Source organism: Protopterus annectens, chromosome 7.part0, assembly GCF_019279795.1.
Source record: "Protopterus annectens isolate FY-2018-M chromosome 7.part0, PAN1.0, whole genome shotgun sequence".
Lineage (NCBI taxonomy): Eukaryota > Metazoa > Chordata > Ceratodontiformes > Protopteridae > Protopterus > Protopterus annectens.
In genome coordinates this window covers 1,995,232,054-1,995,250,127 of record NC_056739.1, presented here as the reverse complement: position 1 = coordinate 1,995,250,127, position 18,074 = coordinate 1,995,232,054, and positions in this window count along the sequence as shown.

Below are 18,074 nucleotides of genomic sequence, written 5' to 3'. Positions count from 1 at the left end.
CCCTTAGCTGCCATGACTGCAACCCTTTTAACCCATTCTCCTAAATACTTCATTTTATCATGTCCCAATAAATATGGGTATTGCTAAACCAGGTCATGAGTGGGCACATAGCTTACAGCTATAGCCTTTTGTTTTATCTTCATTAGTTTTATACCTCCCCCCCCATAAAAAAAACGGGAACTGTCTCAGAATGTTCCACAACACTAAGATGTCCTTTTCTGGTCTTATCAGGTACAAAATAATACCAAATAAAGCAAACTTTTCTTGAATACAATGCCAATTATATCCTTGAATTTCTGAGTTTCTTTGCCAATGGTTCTAAATATAATGTAAATATCAAAGAGGAAAGGGCACCCCTGCCTGGCTCCTCTGTTCAGAAACAACATTATACAGGAACCTACCAATCTAAATTTTCCATTTGATCCCTCCTATATCCTTTTAATTAACCTTATTATTATATCAGGAAATACAAATCTTCCATTGCCCTACTCATAGAATCCTAGCTTACTCCATCAAATGCTTTCTCTGCATCAAAACTCACCAATAACAGCTGTATTTTCTTACATTCTACTTTCTGTGGATCATTATTGTTCTATTAATGTTGTTAAATGTTTTCCTCCCCTCCAGAAAACCACATTGATCCAGATCTATCAATTTTGACAACACATTTGCCATTCTTTTATCCATTATAGACATAACACTTTATAATCAAGGTTTAAAATTGAAATGGGCCTATATGAATCCAGATCTGATGGGTCTTTACCATCTTTCGGTATTACAGCCACCACAACTTTTTTCCAGGATTTTGGTGATTCCCCTCATTTTAAAATACTGTTAAACAAAACCTTGCAGATCTTTATCACTTTCTTCTCTCCTAGCTTCCAAACTTCTACTGGAATACCACCTATTCTTGGAGACTTTCCTGCATTTTGGTGATACAACACCATTTTTATCTCATCTCCTCCTGTCTTAATTGTTAATTATTGAGTATCATCTACCTCTAACCTTGGCATAATTAAGTCTTCCATAAATATTTCCATTTGTGCTTTTTCTTGATTTCCTTACCTCTCTGCCTTATACAAATTTTCATAACATTTCTGAAAAAAATCGCTAATAACGCTACATGATCTCTAAATGTTTTTCTTGCTATAATAACTCCAAAGCACAAAACTTTTGGCAACAACCCTTTCTACTTTTTGTTGCCCAAGTTATTGTGCCAAAAGATTTTGCGCTCTGGAATTATCAAAAAACGGTTGCTTATCAGCATTTTCTTCTAACTTCGGGCATATAATCCAGGTACTCCTTTATTTTCTCTTTAGCACTATGCAGTGAGATTCCCCTTATACTTGTTAATTCCTAGCGATATTTCTACCCTATTTTTAAACTCAACTTTCACTTAGAACACTCACTAGCTATTATTTCTGGAGTACTTTCTATATTCCATTAATAACTCCTGAATAATTTCCACTAGCCATTCCTTCAATTCCTCTCTTTTAAAGAGGAAGGTGGGAAAGCGCTAGCATCTTATCTTTACTTCATTACCCTGCATTTGTATCTTAGTAATTTGTGCATGATCTGAAATAGTTAATGGATGCGTGTCAAAGTTCTCAAATAAATGCACATGTTCCTGTGAAATATAATTTCTGTCTAGTCTAGCCCAGCTATTGTACATTAGGGAATAATACGTAAATTCTCACCAAGTTCCCACTACTGAATTTACATCTTTCATACCAAATACTTTCATAAATTTCTTCAGAAATCTACCATATTGTATTATATTTCCCTTCTAGGCCTCCGCCCAGATGCATCCTCATTGCTGTAAGCCAAATTCCAGTCCCCACCTATAAGCAATATTCTCTATTGAAAGCTGATTATTTCTCCCATTTTTTTAAGCTCCATAATAGCTTTTTCAGGTGGAGTATAAATACATACTAGGCTAATCCTCATCCCTAGCCAATAGCCCCTTATTACCAAAAATCTGCCATTATTATCTTTTTCCCTCTTCTATCACTGTTGAAGCTTCTCTAGAAATTAATTTAAGTATTCTTCTTTTTCTTTGTCCCTTATATTCTGTGAATATCCATCCTGAAATCCTTTCTTTATCAAATTCACATGCTCACTTCTTTCTAAATGTGTCTCATGTAGCATTGCTATGTGTACTCTGCATTTCTTAATACAATTAATAGTAAGAATATCTATTCTTTATTTTTTCTCTATACCTGCCAGACCATTCACATTCCAAGATAATATGGAAAGTGTTATTATTCTGATAAGTCATTATTCTGACTTGTTATATATGACAGCTTTTTTAAATGTCTATTTCCAGCTTTTGTGATATATGCACCCACTAATATTTGGCAGGCTGATCCTTTATATTGTTTTTTCTTATCATCCGAATTGGAACTGGTATCACATTTTATAAGACTTTTTATTTTACTAAAACCCTCAAACAAGCAAAAAAAATCACCCCATCAGAATACCCCATAACCTGTTAACTTAGTACAAACACACAAAATGATGTACATTGTCAAAATATGAACTTTAACCCTCCTAAAGGGAACAATTGCCACAAATAGATAGCTGCAAACACAGGCATTAACTAACCTAATATTGAGGTTATCCATGGTAAGATGTATGTTATTGCCTGTGCTTCTACTTATAATTGGTGTCTGCTCTTTTTATATTTATTCCCCTCCTAGACATGAAAACAATTAGCATGCTATCAGAAAACATTAACGTTTAGCCTTGGAGAAAGTGCTTTGGATTTTTTTATTGCGCTATAATTAGCTTGTTTCCATAGCAATGTAAAAGAAAAATGTAGTCCTCAGCTGCAGACGTCTAAAGACAAGCTGAAGCATTTATTGCTAAAGGAAAACTTTCATTATATTCAGAGTCTTATTTACTTGTTTCCACTTAAAACATGTTATTAGATCCAGACATTCACCTATGCAAAAGTAGGAGAAAACATATAGACTCTACGTATATTATGATCTGTTATTTTTGCACCCCGTTCCCCACCTCAACAACCTAATTACAGCTTATTAACTTAAACATGCCAGCCTTTTTTATCTTTTTGCATTATAATGCCTATATTTCTTAATGCTAAAAAAGAAAGAAAGAAAGAAAGGAAAAAAGCATCCATTTACTTTAGTATCTTTATTACATACAAGAACAACTAAAAATGGTTTACTATAAAACTTGCAATTTATATCATGAATAGTTTCATAATAATATTGTTAAGAACAGAAATTGTTTTACTTACAGTTACCTTTATCCTCTCTGTTCCTCTCCCTCAGTGTTCTTCAAACATTAATTAGATAAGTGAGACAACTGCACAAATTTAACAAAGTCAACAAAAGTCCACTCTTTCCACTTTTTCTTATATAGCTGTATTTCACAAATACAATTGATGCACTGCAGTTTTAAATTTATTCACTAATTTCCATTTTGGTGATCTTCTTCCTGTTCATCTTCATCTCCCAACTCCAGACTCTGGCTCAATTCCAAGGTTCTCCTCATTCTTCTGGTCAACTCCTGAGGTTTTCTCAATAGAAAAGGTTTCACAAGCAAAGACTCACCCTGTGCTTTATTATCCGAAGAATGAGAAGCACAGTCCCTTCAGCTTAATCACTCACTTTTTGTTGGACAAACATTTGCATTTCCTCCTTATCCTGTTCTACATCAAAAATTACTTTGTTCCTCCAGGAAAAAATATATTCTGAAAGCAGCTTGATGCAGCAGCTTGAATCCCACACCTGCCTTTTGACATTCCCTGATTGTTGGAATAAATCTGTATCTCTTCTGCATGAAGTACAGTGAGTAATCATTTTCCACAAACACTCTACTATCTCCAACTTTTAACACTTTGCCCTTTTGCTGTAGTTTTGTCAGGATCATATTTCTGCTGGTAGGTTTGCATTATTACTAATACAGGTCCTGGTTGCTTTCTTGAGGCCAGTTTTGAAGCATACACACAGTGTGTCACTTCAATTAACAGTTCCTGCTGTGGAGTACCAGTTCAATTGCTTATTTGTGCTTGTATAAAAGTAAAACAATCTGTTCATTCTAGTTTCTCTGTTACAGTAGGAAATCTCAGATTTTCCTTATGTGGTCTGTCATATAATTCTATAATTTTTTGAAACATTTCTTCTTGAGCAGTCTCATACTCAGCCAGCCTTTTTTCACTTTGACCTCTCTGATTTTGGCAGTTTTATCAGAACATGTGAATATCTGTTTGAAACTTCTTCCATTTTTTCCAAACTTTTATTATTTGAGTTGACATACTCCTTCAATGTTTTGTTTATTTTAATTGGATCAGAGCACATTTGACTTAGTTTTTCCTCTAGATTACTGGAAGTCATGTCTTGCTCCGAAGCTGGAGCTTGAACTGCTTTTTGCTGAAGAGCTGCAGGATTCTTCCCAGCCAATGTTTTCTCTTCACCTTTTCTAGCTGATTTGCTTTAAGGCTGTCTTAGTTATTCTTTGTGGGAATCCAGACAGTGTACTTAATAGCTAGTAACTGAATTTACTAAAAGTATTAGAGTTCCTGGTCCTTGTCTCTCAGTTTATTTTTCAGAGTGGCAGAACTGAAGTTAAGCTGTTGAACAATGTGCAGCCATCTTGGAAAAGTTCAAGAGAAAATAATCTTGGGAGACCTCAATATAGACAGGCTCTCTATTAACCTAGACTCCACTTTCAATGCCATTAACCTCTATGGCCTCACCCAAATAATTAACTCTCCTACCCACTACTTTAACAACACTGTCAAGGGGGCAACCATAAACTGGATCCTCGCCTCTTCCCCAAATAACATTTCCTATGTAATGTAACTCTATGTAATGCCCTAAGTGACCACCTTCCTGCCATCATGATTAGGGCACAACAAGCCAGCCCCAAAAACACCATAATAATAAAATACACAACTTCTCCCACTTTCAAGAAGACACTTGTATCTCTCAACTAAAACTATATAATCAGAACCACCTGAAATACATCCCACTAGATGAAGCTGTAGATGAATTCAATAAAACCTTCCTACTGATCCTGAATGAATTTGCCCCTCTCAGTCAGAACCAAGTAAAGGCCAATACAGCCCCCAGTTATCTAGAAACACTAAATCACTCATGAATCAGAGGGACTTAGCCTGAAAACACTGGATCACAAATAAAACCCAAACCAACTTTCAAACATTTAGGCAGGTTAGAAATCCTGCAAAATACCTCATCTAGGCAGTTAAAAAAAAAAAAAACAAAAGTTGTCAGGTCCTGCATAAACTACTTACACCTGAACACATCACTTAACTGGCACCAACAATAAATAATCCCAGTAAGACTGACAGCACTGCTAATCTTTTTAACTTCCACTTCAGCCTGTCTGTCTCATCCTTAATTAATAACCAAACTCCTTCCACCACTCAATTTAATACTAGGACAAACCAGAACTCAAAATCTCTCTCTTCTCTTTCTCTCTAAAACCCGTGTTTGCTTTCACCATTAAAAAACATTTTGAACTAAAACCTACAACCCTTGTCACAAACAGCCTAACTGCAGAATATCTGAAAATAGCTTTCGAAGCAATAGCCTACCCAGTATCCACACTCATTAATTGCTCTGTTACTGAATAGCTATCTCCTTTGGAAAAAATGTTACATTCTACTACTACGTAAAGGTGGAAACTCTACCAAATTGTCTAACTACAGGCCCACTGCCATTCTATCCCCATTATCAAAATATTTAGAAAAATGCATACAGTCTCATCTTACATAGGTTCATGGGTTCACAGGAGATTACTAGGATAACAGCTTAAGGGCCCTTACAAGACTAGCTAGTATAACCCAATTTTACCCAACATATGTCCCAAAATAACCCAATTTTACCAAATATATGGCTCATAGGGGCAAGATAATGGCATGGATTTGTGCCTGTGCATTGAATATCCTACAGATTGCCCCGTCCATAAGGTACATAGGCACTATCCCAGGGGTAAATTTACTACCCCCAACCATTGATCCAAACTGCATTTGAAGAAGGCCAGGGAAGGGCTCTGCTTAAAGGGAGAGTGTCAAGATTTTCTGCTACTGTCTTTGTTTTGGTTTAGCTGTCAGGTCATGTGATCCTAATATTTACATTCAAGCTGCTCTGACTCTTTGAGCTCAGGTTTCAGTACCCTGGGGGATGGGTACATCTCACTTCCAGAAAGCCTAACAGTTTCCTGTGTGTGCTGCTTTTATTTACAGCCCATACTGACAGGGGAACTTCTCTTTGAAATGTAGAGAAGTAGTGCTTATAAGGCTTACTGTTGTTTTTTCATTGTATAATGTTTATACTTTCATTTGGCATGCACACACTGCTCTGTATCTTCTTCATTACTTTCAGCAGCTATGGAAAAATGCATGGCTTTGCTCATGTCCTTCACCAGGTTAATCAAATGAATCCTTATTTTTTTAAATATAATAACATAGGTGCCACAATTCTCTGATACTGTCTTGCTGCACTATTTTACAAAATTGAACATTTCTTGCCTCTTTTACCTATACCTCACAGTGCTGTTATCACTATACAGACCTTAACTTTTTTTTCTTCTTTTTGCTTCTTCCCTATCCATGCTCCTCACTTTATTAATAAAGACATAACATTTCTACCTCACTTTCCCTCTCCTAAAAATCCCATCCTCTCAACTCTGCACTATAAGATATGTGTACTAAGTACATGTGAATACACAAAAAAATTAAGTAACTCTCGAGCAGAATCAGAGTGATCTGAATCATATTTTGGTTAAGATCTGTAGTCTCATGTATATGGTCTCCTTAGTAATGTCTAATCTCTGTAATTAATATGCTACTATGTTTCATGTAGTATATGTACAATGTATGTACTAGCCATTATTCTATTTACTTCCTTGTATATGAAAACGATTCAAACTGACTCTGAACCTTTTCTCCCTGTGCATCCCCTGTATATGGGATTCCACCCAGTCATACTTTCAGAGTCAACAAATGGCAAATACATGCATAAACACATACATACATAAGTAACTAGATAAATTACAGAATACCCTTGCTGTATGTGTTTTGTGCTAAAAGTAATAAATATACTGGTTTCATTTTATAATCCAGTCCGGAATGATGTTCACTTACAGTTCTAACTGCTCATTGAGGTTCTTTTTCCATACATGTCCAGACTAGCACCCTGGTCATACTGCATATGTCAATTTATTTGGTTGCCGAATCATTCCTGAAGTGACTGCTCAGTTGCATATTTTTTGCCTATTTTTACTTAGATGTTAAACAGACCAGTTAATTCCTATGTACATATTATTCATTTGAGAACGATTAGTCTTACTGTTGCAATGGCGTAAGGAAGGTAACACAACCGGAATGTCACAGACTTTTTAGTCATCACAGTACAGAATTACAAGGCACACATATATGTCCCTTTCAGCTTGTTGCTGTGGTGGGTTCTACTGGTTTTAGTAATTCTCTAAAGGCCCAGTTATGGTGATACCTCTCAGCCTAGTAGTTTCAGAAATCTACATAAGCCTTACACTTTAGGTGTAACCACTCCCCCAAAATAAGGGCAGTTTTTCAATACTGCCCTTATGAATAGAAATGGTTGTCCGAAGCAACTAGCATGAAAACACAATCTATGTAATTATTTAGCATCTTCTGTCCTCTTGGATTTACATGCAGAGCACATTTATGATGAATACCTCAAAAATATGGGTCATCACTCTGGACCTTCTGGAATACAAGGCCCTTGCGCTGTATTATGTCACATACAGGCTTTTATAGGGGAGATCTATGTCTGGCCTACAGGGCATTGTCAGACCCCACTCTGATGAATCTCCTGCATATCGACAAAATACGCAGTACCAGAATTGCATGTTCGAAACACTTAAAGCTTGCCTGTGATCTAAATAGTACCTGCTGCAGAGATAGGTATGTATCCCAGACACTATTCCATCTATGGATCAGGCTCCACATCCATGTGAAGCACAGTTCTTCCTTAACCCAATTCATGAGCAACTTATAAAATTTATTTATTTCTTTATTTCCAGTTAGATTACCGTTGAAGTTGATTGTCCCCACAGAACCCATTTTAAGTGTAGGCCCGGGGGGGAAAGCTCCATGAAACACATTACAGTAAAGATAGCAGTCTAATAAAATTAACAGTAGATATCAAATAATACAAAGTGTGAGCACTACTGCCCATAGTGTAAAAATATTGTGCAGACAAATTTTTAAAAATTCACACAGTACAAGTGAAACGCTGTTTACAAGATTTACAGAGTGTGAGACAATTGCATGGGAAACCACAAATTCATCCCTCGTTTGGCACTTATGTCTCTAATGGACACAGGTAACCTGTAAATGGTTCATCTACCTGGACCATGCTTACACTTATCAAGGTTAACAGAACTTGTCAGAGATTTGGGATGCATGGCTAAGCTTTAAAAGGCACTTGTGGTCGTTACTGTAGTAAACACCTATGAACCTATGAACAATGGTAATTTGCGAGCTATGATTATTCGATATGTCCTTTCTAGAGTACTACATGAAGTATTAGTCATGATGTAGAATGAATAGTTCTGAATGATACCAAAAAAAATGTTACATTATAAGCATGCAACATTCAAGCTGCATGAACCAAAAGCAGAGGAAAGTCATGTGAATTACATAGGGTGCCGGATTAACAAGTGCAAGGCACAGTGTATTGTTTAAGTGCACCCTAAGTGCATACCAGCCAAAAGACTATTGTGGTGCAGTGTGTAGATTTCCACACTGGTCAACATGTTGTGCATGACACATGAGCATGTGCATAAACACTGCTGGTGCAGTATGTCTGTAACACCATCATAGGTTCATCATCTCAGGTTGCCAAGCACTCTTTACATTGCCTAAGCGGGTATCCACAACACACACTGGGTTTAAAGGTGAAAATAAAAAGTAAACCAGCAAATAGCAGCTCTGTGCATATCTGAGCACTGTGTTTACACGGTGCACCCCCAGTCTTACACATGAAGGCAATGCAAATGAAAACTGCAGTCGGAAGGTAATCAGGAGAACTAGCATAGCTGGCAGGTGAAATGTATCATAATCAGCCAATCACACAGGCAGCAGCCCAGCCCACAACACTACTGTAAACTAGGCAAACGCCTTTTCCTCTGGTTTTACCACATACTCGAACACCATCGGTGTATACAAGCGGGGGAATTTTAAAAAACAAAAACAACAAAATGATAGGGGCTACAATAGCTATCATACAACTACAACTGGAAGAGGCTGAGGGTGGTGAGGATCACAATGATGTTGACCAGCCCACAGTGAGGAGATGGATAAGACTCTACAGACCCAAGGTAACCTACCAGTGTCTACATGAGCTGGAGATAGTGGAGCGTTATAGGGTGGACAGGGACCTCATACAGCAAAGTGTTGAGCTGTGCCGGCCATGCCTCACACACACAACTAACAGAGGGGAACCCATCCCAGTGGATACCAAGGTATGTGTAGGCCTAAGAATGCTAGCTACAGGAACCTTCCAAAGGACAACTGGGGATATAATGTGCATCTGACAGGCATCAACATCCAGCGTACTCCACCAGTTCACTGATGCCATGTCAGCACATGCTGGTGAGCATGTATATTTGCCCAACACCCATGAGGTGTTGGCCAGCAATATACATCTCTTCCAACAAATAGCAGAATACCCTGAGGTAGTGGTTGCTATACACTGCAAGCACATATGCATCAAAGCACCAACCAGTGAGTGCGGTAGGGTCTACATCAAGCACAAGGGCTTCACCTCCATCAACTGCCAGGTTGTGTGCGATACCCAGGGCATAATAATAAATGTGTGTGCTGGCTGCTCTGGAAGCTATCACGATTCCCACATCTTGCATCTGATGCAGCTGTACCAGGGATTTTCCAAAGGGGACATCTCTTACGGTCACCTAGTGGGGGATGTTGGTTATGCACTCGATCCGTGGCTGATGACACCCATCAGAAATGCACTCACACCCATGCAAGAACTCCATAATGAGGCACACACTGACCATAATTATAATAGAGCGTGTGTTTGCGATGCTCAAGTCATGGTTCCATTGCCTGTATACATCCGGTGGAGTCTTGTAGTAATCACCAGCTACATGTACTCAAATTGTCATGCTACACAATATTATCCTGTGGAAACAGCTTCAGCAGAAACAGCACGGGGCAGGGTCACACAGCCCCCCACCATTGCCAAGGCCTGCACAGCCACAGAGTGACTTGGAGGAGGAACAACATGAGCCTGCCCCAGTAGGAAGAATGAGGTGTGCTCGCTATACCCTGGTATTTGGCAAAGAGGCAACCGATAGCACATACACTCACACATGAGGCACCCAGGGAATGACACTTTTCTCTGACGTACAGATACAGTAAACGGATGCCAAACATGACACTACCTGTGCCCAACCACGTTTAGGGAGTGTACTATGTGCATCCGACATAGGCAGCCCTCAACCACCATCATCCTCAAAACTGGGACACCCACAAGGTAAGTCACTCACTTTACCAATTGCCAAATGGAGTAGTATGTGTTGTTACCTGTATCTATGGTATTGATGTGAGCATGAAGGGAATCTGGTGACTGAATGGCATGCCAGCAGATATTAGACACCTATAGTGGCAGCATGAGATCTGTAACAAATACTGTTGTCACCATAGTAGCCAGTTCTACACATGATGACAAAACCCACTGCAGGAAATGTGCTGGTCCACATCTGTGTCCATATGACACACTCATGCCAGTCAGGGAGGTTCACATACCCAACAACATTCTCAGCCAGCAGGACATGTGTAAATAAACACAATCAACGGCTGTGCTAATGCCTCTTAATGATGCTTATGGGTAACCTCCCCCCCGGCCTACACAGACAGACTACATCAGGTCAGGTAGTTGGATATTAATTCTGAAGGATAGGAAGTTAGAAAATAATATGTAAGTCAATCAAACCTAAGACCTGTAGTACACTAATATGCTTCTAGTCAGCATGATAGGTTAGAAAACAGAATGAAAAAGAGTAACGTACATACCAGTAGAGTCACACCAAATATGTACAAGTGTCATTTGTGCCCTCCCCAATCCTGTGTTGATGTAGAAACAGTCAGGTGTGCCCCACCCATATCCTATGTAGACATGTAGTAACAGTCATGTACGCCCACACCATCCTATGCAGACATGTAGTAATAGTCAGGTGTGCCCCCCAATCCTATGCAAAAATGTATTAACAGTCAGCTGTGAACCCCCCCCCACTCACATCCAGCACTGTAGAAACACGTGTGCCTCACCCAATCCTATGTATACATGTGGTAACATTAAGGTGTGCCCCCCAATCCTACGTAGAAATGTAGTAACAGTCATGTGTGCCACACCCCACTCACTTGTAGCAATATACAAAGATTTTGGTGTGCCCCCCCATATCCTATGTAGAGATCTAGTAACAGTCAGGTGTGCCCCCCAAATACTATGTAGACATGTATTAATAGTCCCACAATCCTGTGTAGTAATGTAGAAACAGGTGTGCCCCCATACCTATGTAGACATGTAGTAACATGTGTGCTCCCCCAATCATATCTCGAAATGTAGTAACAGTCAGATGTTCCCCCCTCTGCTGTGTAGCAATGTAGAAACAGTCATGTGCCCCCCCAATCCTACTGAAATGTAGTAACAGTCAGGAGTGCCCCCACAATCCTTGTAGCACTGTAGAAACAGTTGGGTGTGCCCCCAATACCTATGAAGACATGTAGTAACAGTCAAGAGCCCCCCCGACCACAATCTTATGCAGAAAAGTAGAAATGGTCTGGTGTGCCCTCCAATGCGATGTACACATGTATTTGCAACAATTTGGTGTGCCCCCACTCCTATGTAGAAATGTAGTAACAGTCAGGTGAGACCCCAATCCTAGGTAGAAATGCAGTACCATGTATGTGTAGGTATAACACCAGTGGAGCACAGATGTCCAGAGGTGGCCAAGGTAGCAGTTTAGATTGTAGCAGTTGTACAATATGCAGGTATGTGTATGTTAGGTTGGTGTGTGTTTCATATTGTGTGACAGTGGTCACTATGTATGCATGTTGAGGTTTTACCTGGTGGCCATTCCCCACTACTGGCAATGACAGGGCCATGTCCTCACAACTACAGTGCACCAGACAATCCCCACCAGTATAACACATGCTATGAGTAAGCCATTGTAAATGTATGGTGGTAGTATGTGTCACCATCTCAAAAATGGACATGGCATGGCTGTTGGCCTAGATATACAAGCAGTACACAGGGAAATGTACCCCAGACATAATGTATATAATTTGTAACTGTAAAATGGACACACCCTTGGAATTGTACATACAGGTATGCATCACATTATCTGGCCCTGTAGTAGGGAATAGCAGTGTCTTCTGGCCAAACACTTGTAGATCACAAAGGTGATAGGACTGATGTAGTGGGGAACAGCAGATGTGCCTCCACATGCCACCATAACTGGAATGCCCTATTCATATCTGTGAGTCAGATGCAAGTAGTGTACATAGCACACATGCATCCAGCTCACCCAAACACCAACCACAGGTACCTCTCTGAGTGTATACCTGCATGTTGGCAATGCGCATATGACCCCCACCTGTGTATGGCAATAGTGAAAGAAGGTAGCATGCAGTGCAGGTGTCCCACCCAGGTGTGTCCCAAGCTGTAGGTATCACCCTGCCAGCATCCACACCACCTGATCAATACTGAAAGCAAGTATTGACATGAACACGTAACACACCATCTCTGTCACTCAAGGGGAATATACTGTATGGCAGTCTGGGACTGTAAGACTGACAGAATGCAACGGCTTGCTACAGCTGGCCTGCATCACCACCAAATGGCCTACAGGCCCCTGTCAGAAGGCCTCTGCCTCGCACGTACTGCCAATGCATGTTATGTCATGGACACCCAAAGAACAACATAACACACTACACATAAGCCATATGCAAGGCCATGTGGACAAATCACATTAACATGTCCACTCCATGTACTGTGGACCAACACCTAAATATAGCTGTGATGATGTGATAACCTTAGGGAAAGTATCACAGAATGTATGCATAATGTATTGAAGAGGATAGAATAATAGAGGGGGTGTGGGAGCATGGGTAGCATGGAATGTGGCAGGTCCCACACACAGCTGTATGCACATATTAACCCTGGCTGCAAACACCTAAATGGGTGGCTCCAAACCTGCCATTACACCACAATAGGGGTAATGTCGTGACTTATGACTCCTGCCTTTGGGTAACCTGTGTTAATCTGTACAGCTATGTGGTATTGCCACAGCAAGATAAGGCCACAGTATCATGTTGATGATGGATGTACAGGTATGGGATCCTCTGCCAGCACTGTGTCAAGTATCTAAACTGCATACACAGACATGGCAGCAAGTGTCTGCAGCTCCCCCTCCAGAATATATAACTTTCCATGAATATCTAGGTATTTGCCCACAATACCAGACACAGCTGCATTTACCCTTGTTCCCCAGGGCATCACTGTGAGCAAGAATGTCCACCTGACAGTACTTGAGGACATAAAACATCACAGTGTATAAGACTACACATATCTGACTATCTCTGCTAACACCAGTACGATGTAGCAGAAGCAGCACAGACACAATCACCTACAGTACACACTACCACTTTTCACAGTTTGACCCCATATTGCCAAATCATCTACAGATACCCTGCAGAAACAGTTATCTACCTGTAGTTGTACAAGATAAAGGTCTGTAGGTATCAGAGGTGTTGTGTATTGTTTTATCCAGCTGAGTGGAGGGTATGACTCAAGCATTTGTTGGTACATGGGTGTCTATCCCAGGGAAGTGTGGGTTAGTGTCAGTCACACATCAGTAGTAGCTGTCTGCGGCCCACTGTCCACTATACCAACACAGTAGGTATGTAACCCGTGGTGTATGATGTCGACTCTGTCGCTTGTTACAATGTGTATAGCGGTCCCAAACACAGTTAGCTGCACATGGAGCACCTCTGATGCATTGTGCTAAGCAACTATCCAGGATGTGTGCAAAACATTGTGTGATGTGTGAACCCCTCATCTGTGGGTGTTCCGGTCCAGGTATGTGCCTGAAAGGTATGGTCCATCTACAACCTGTCATTGCAGGTGTGCTTGCTCTGCAGAGCCTAGAGTCAGGTCCCAGTCACTGCAGAGATGTTTGAGTGGTGCAATAGTAGGTGTGCCTTGCCTGCGTGCATCACAGTGGAAGATGCAAGCATTGTTCCACATGACCCCATGTCATGCTTGCCAGTTACCGCCCTGCCAGTGACAGTTATGTGAAACTGCAAGACAGGCAGTATAGCATCTGAAGATGTACATGTGAGCTGTACTCCCTGGGCTGACAGGTGCAAGTCATGTGTGCCACAGCATTGTGTTTGACCTGGACAGTCATAGCGGTCAAATACCACATGCCTGTAGAATGACAATAGGAGCATAGGCAACTGTTGCAATGACACAGTAGGTCAATGTACAGTGTTCTTGTGTCCAGACCAATGCAGAATGCCCACCATGGCTAGGCACACACCCTCAGGGCTATAACACATGTGACCCATTGCATGTCCCTGCACACGTGGTCTGTGTAGTGGCATCACAGGGCAGTCACAATAACATGGTTTATGAGAGATATATCATACCTGGTGATGTGTGGCATGGGTGCGTAGGTCGAGTTGCAGAGGTGGTCACCCGACTGCAACATCTAAGCGACTAATGCCTTGTGTAGCCTGATGTGTGGAACTGCATTGTGACTCCCAACAGAGTCATCTGTGACTGGCGTGTTGTGAATGTTGTAACCCATGAGTCTGTGGGCTATACGCTGGTGATGTTGTCTGCCATGATGGGGGCCACCAATGGTGCCTACAGTGGGTATAGAGACGTATTGCATACGTTGTTCTTGCAGGAGTGGCCAGTGTTGTAGATGATGTGGGACTACGTGATGGGAGGTGTGTGATGTGAATGTTGCACACCCACAAATGACTGTCAGGTGCAGTCATGGTTGTCGACAGCATTACCCCCAGCCACAGCTGTCAGCCCCCTGTCCCCAAAATGAGTAACAGTAGCCCTCATACCGTGTGACTAATGTGCAAAACGTGGAACACCTACAACTGGCTGACTAACAGCGTCAACTAGGAAGGGCATATGATGGCTGAAATACGCTGCTCTAATGTTTAAATATGATATTCCAATGAATTACTATGATTCCCATCTATTAAGCCATGGCTGGCATGTAAACCATTTACAACAATGAATGTGTGACAGACCCTTCCAATGTGGAACCTTGATGAACATGCACCTGTTAGAACACCAAACGAGGTACGTTGCACGTAATGATGTACAACTGACAGTTATGGGCCCAGCACGGCTGCAGAAGCGCATCCCCCACAGGCTGTAGTGCTGTATGTTGGGAGGTGAGCATTGAATGTGTACATGACACAGTTGCTCTGTTGCCACATGTACGACATATCCGTCATATAGGAGTAGCACCGGTATGTGACAGTTGGACATGCCTGTACATACGACCATGTCCCACAGGATATGTGTGTTACGTGTGTACAACACCTGTCGTACCTTCAGCAAGCTGGGAAGTGTAGGACTGCCAGTGTACCTGTGGGACATGTTGTGCAATGGGCGCAATGGTAATCAGTAGCGCATGACATGCTCACATGTCCTGCACAAGTGCATAGCTTGACCATACAATACAGATAGGGTGTTGGATAATAGCAACCCACAAGAGGTGATGAGTCATTCAGGGTGACACTGCACTATCACCTTGCTGGATATGGTGTGCATGTCCATGACACATTAGCACTGTAGATGTTAGCAGTACAGCTGTACAGGACAGCATGGATATTTGATTACAAATACCTTTGCATGTTCCACCAGTGGCCTGCTGACAGACACACAACAACAAAAGGTGCAAGAGTGACATGTGCACAGCACATCAGTGCCGGCTACAGTAGAACAGCATTAATGTGTTGACATGTACACAGAACATCAGCACCAGCTACAGTCGAACAGGGTTTGTGTTGCACCCCACCGTCATTGTAGCCCATACTACACAGACAAATGTCATGCATCTGTGTATGTACGGCTGGGAATGGACCTGACCTAGCAGTATAGCTGTGTCAGTGTTGTGAACAACATACAGAATGGGCTGTGTGGGTGAGGTGTGTGACATATGTGTATGGTCCGATGGATGATACCAGCAGTGTCACCGCTAGGTGAACATCCCTGTACCCATAAATGAATACCTAGGCTGTGGTCAACATCATGGTCACTGTGGAAGGGATGGTGCTGTGCAGTGCATCCGCCAACATGGTGATGTCTCCAGGCACCGGAGGTAGTCATATGAGGTACCCAAGTCAGTGTGCCAACCAGCCACAGCCCTTAAGGCTGAATAACACACCTGATACTCTTGTTATAGGTGACTCTATTGTCAGACACACTGACGTCCCGCTCACCAGGCTGAATAAAGAGAAAGTCACGGTGAGCTGCCTGTCAGGTGCTAGGATCCGACACATAACGCAAGCACTCAGGTCACTCCAAAGCAAATACAAATATGACTCAGTCATTGTACATGCTGGTGTGAATGACCTGAGACGTACCTCCCTGGACTACATGAAAAGAGACATAGAGGAACTCTCTGATCATGTAGCCCAGGCTGGTATGACCCTGACCTTGAGCAGCATCTTACCCTCACCTAGAATGATGCCACAGTACAAAGACAAAATGATCGATTTTAACAATTGGCTAAAATTTTGGTGTCATTCAAAGGAGATGCAGTGTCTGTCAGCCTGGGATGACATGCACGACAAGCCACGTTGCTTCGCTAGGGACGGCTTGCACCTGTCACCACTGGGCTTTCGGATATTGGCAAAGGCTCTTGCCACCCCCATAGTGCCTTTTTTAGGCAAGGCTCAAAAGTCAAACCCAGCCCCATAGACAGCACAAGGAACAATAAACTAAGGGTAATGCTGCTAAATGCCAGAAGTCTTAACCTCAAGATGCACACACTCAAGCTCTCCTCAGTATGGAGAACATTGATATCTGCAAAGTGACAGAAACCTGGTTCAAGGCTCCAGAGAGCACCCCAGCACTACCAGGCTATACTTCATATCATGCTTTTCGGCCCCAAAACCCGGACTGAACCACAAAAGGAGGGGGAGTATCCATATTTATCAAGGATATCCACACCTCCAGGTTAGTGGCATTGCACGAAATATTGGATACCATCCATGTGCAACTAACAGTGGGCAAGACTGATTTTCAGCATCCTATAGACATGTCTGCTGTTTATGTATATAATTGTATTATATAGATAAGAATTATGACAATATCAGTTTATATATGTAAATAAGCATACGTATGATTCCTAGTGGTCTGTAGCAAGAAATACAAGTGGTACAAAAGGGCAAGAGAGTCAACAGACTACAAAGTACGGGATGATATGTTTAATACTGGATAATGATAAAAACATAGCAGAATTGAAAAAAGTACCTTGTGAGGGGTGCCAGACAGAATACATGATGTCTGCTACATGAAGTGGCAATACACAGTGGATAGGCTAAAGATAACAATAGACCTTTACAAGATGTAAAACTGAGTGTTTAATGAAAACTTTTTACTGAAATGGGCACAATTACCAGTTGACTATGCAGAAGTGATTATTATTTACATGAAGACAAGAGGATAGAAAGTCAGATTTGGATAAACGAGGTAGCCTGCTGTGAAGGTACAAACAATAGCACAGGTATTATAGCAATTAACACCTGGAAAAGGTGTCTGATGGGCCTGAGCAGCTTCAGAGATTTCTTTCTTGGCAATCACACCCAATGGAGAGAAACATGAAAGATATGAAAATACTTGTGATGCTGGTGGAGACATCAGGTGTACTACATGCAGTTGTAATAGACAAAAAAGGGGCTGTGCAGAACAAAAGGTCTGCTAAAAATGCAGACAGGTAAGTATGGGAATAGAGGTCAGTGAATTGGTTCCAACCAG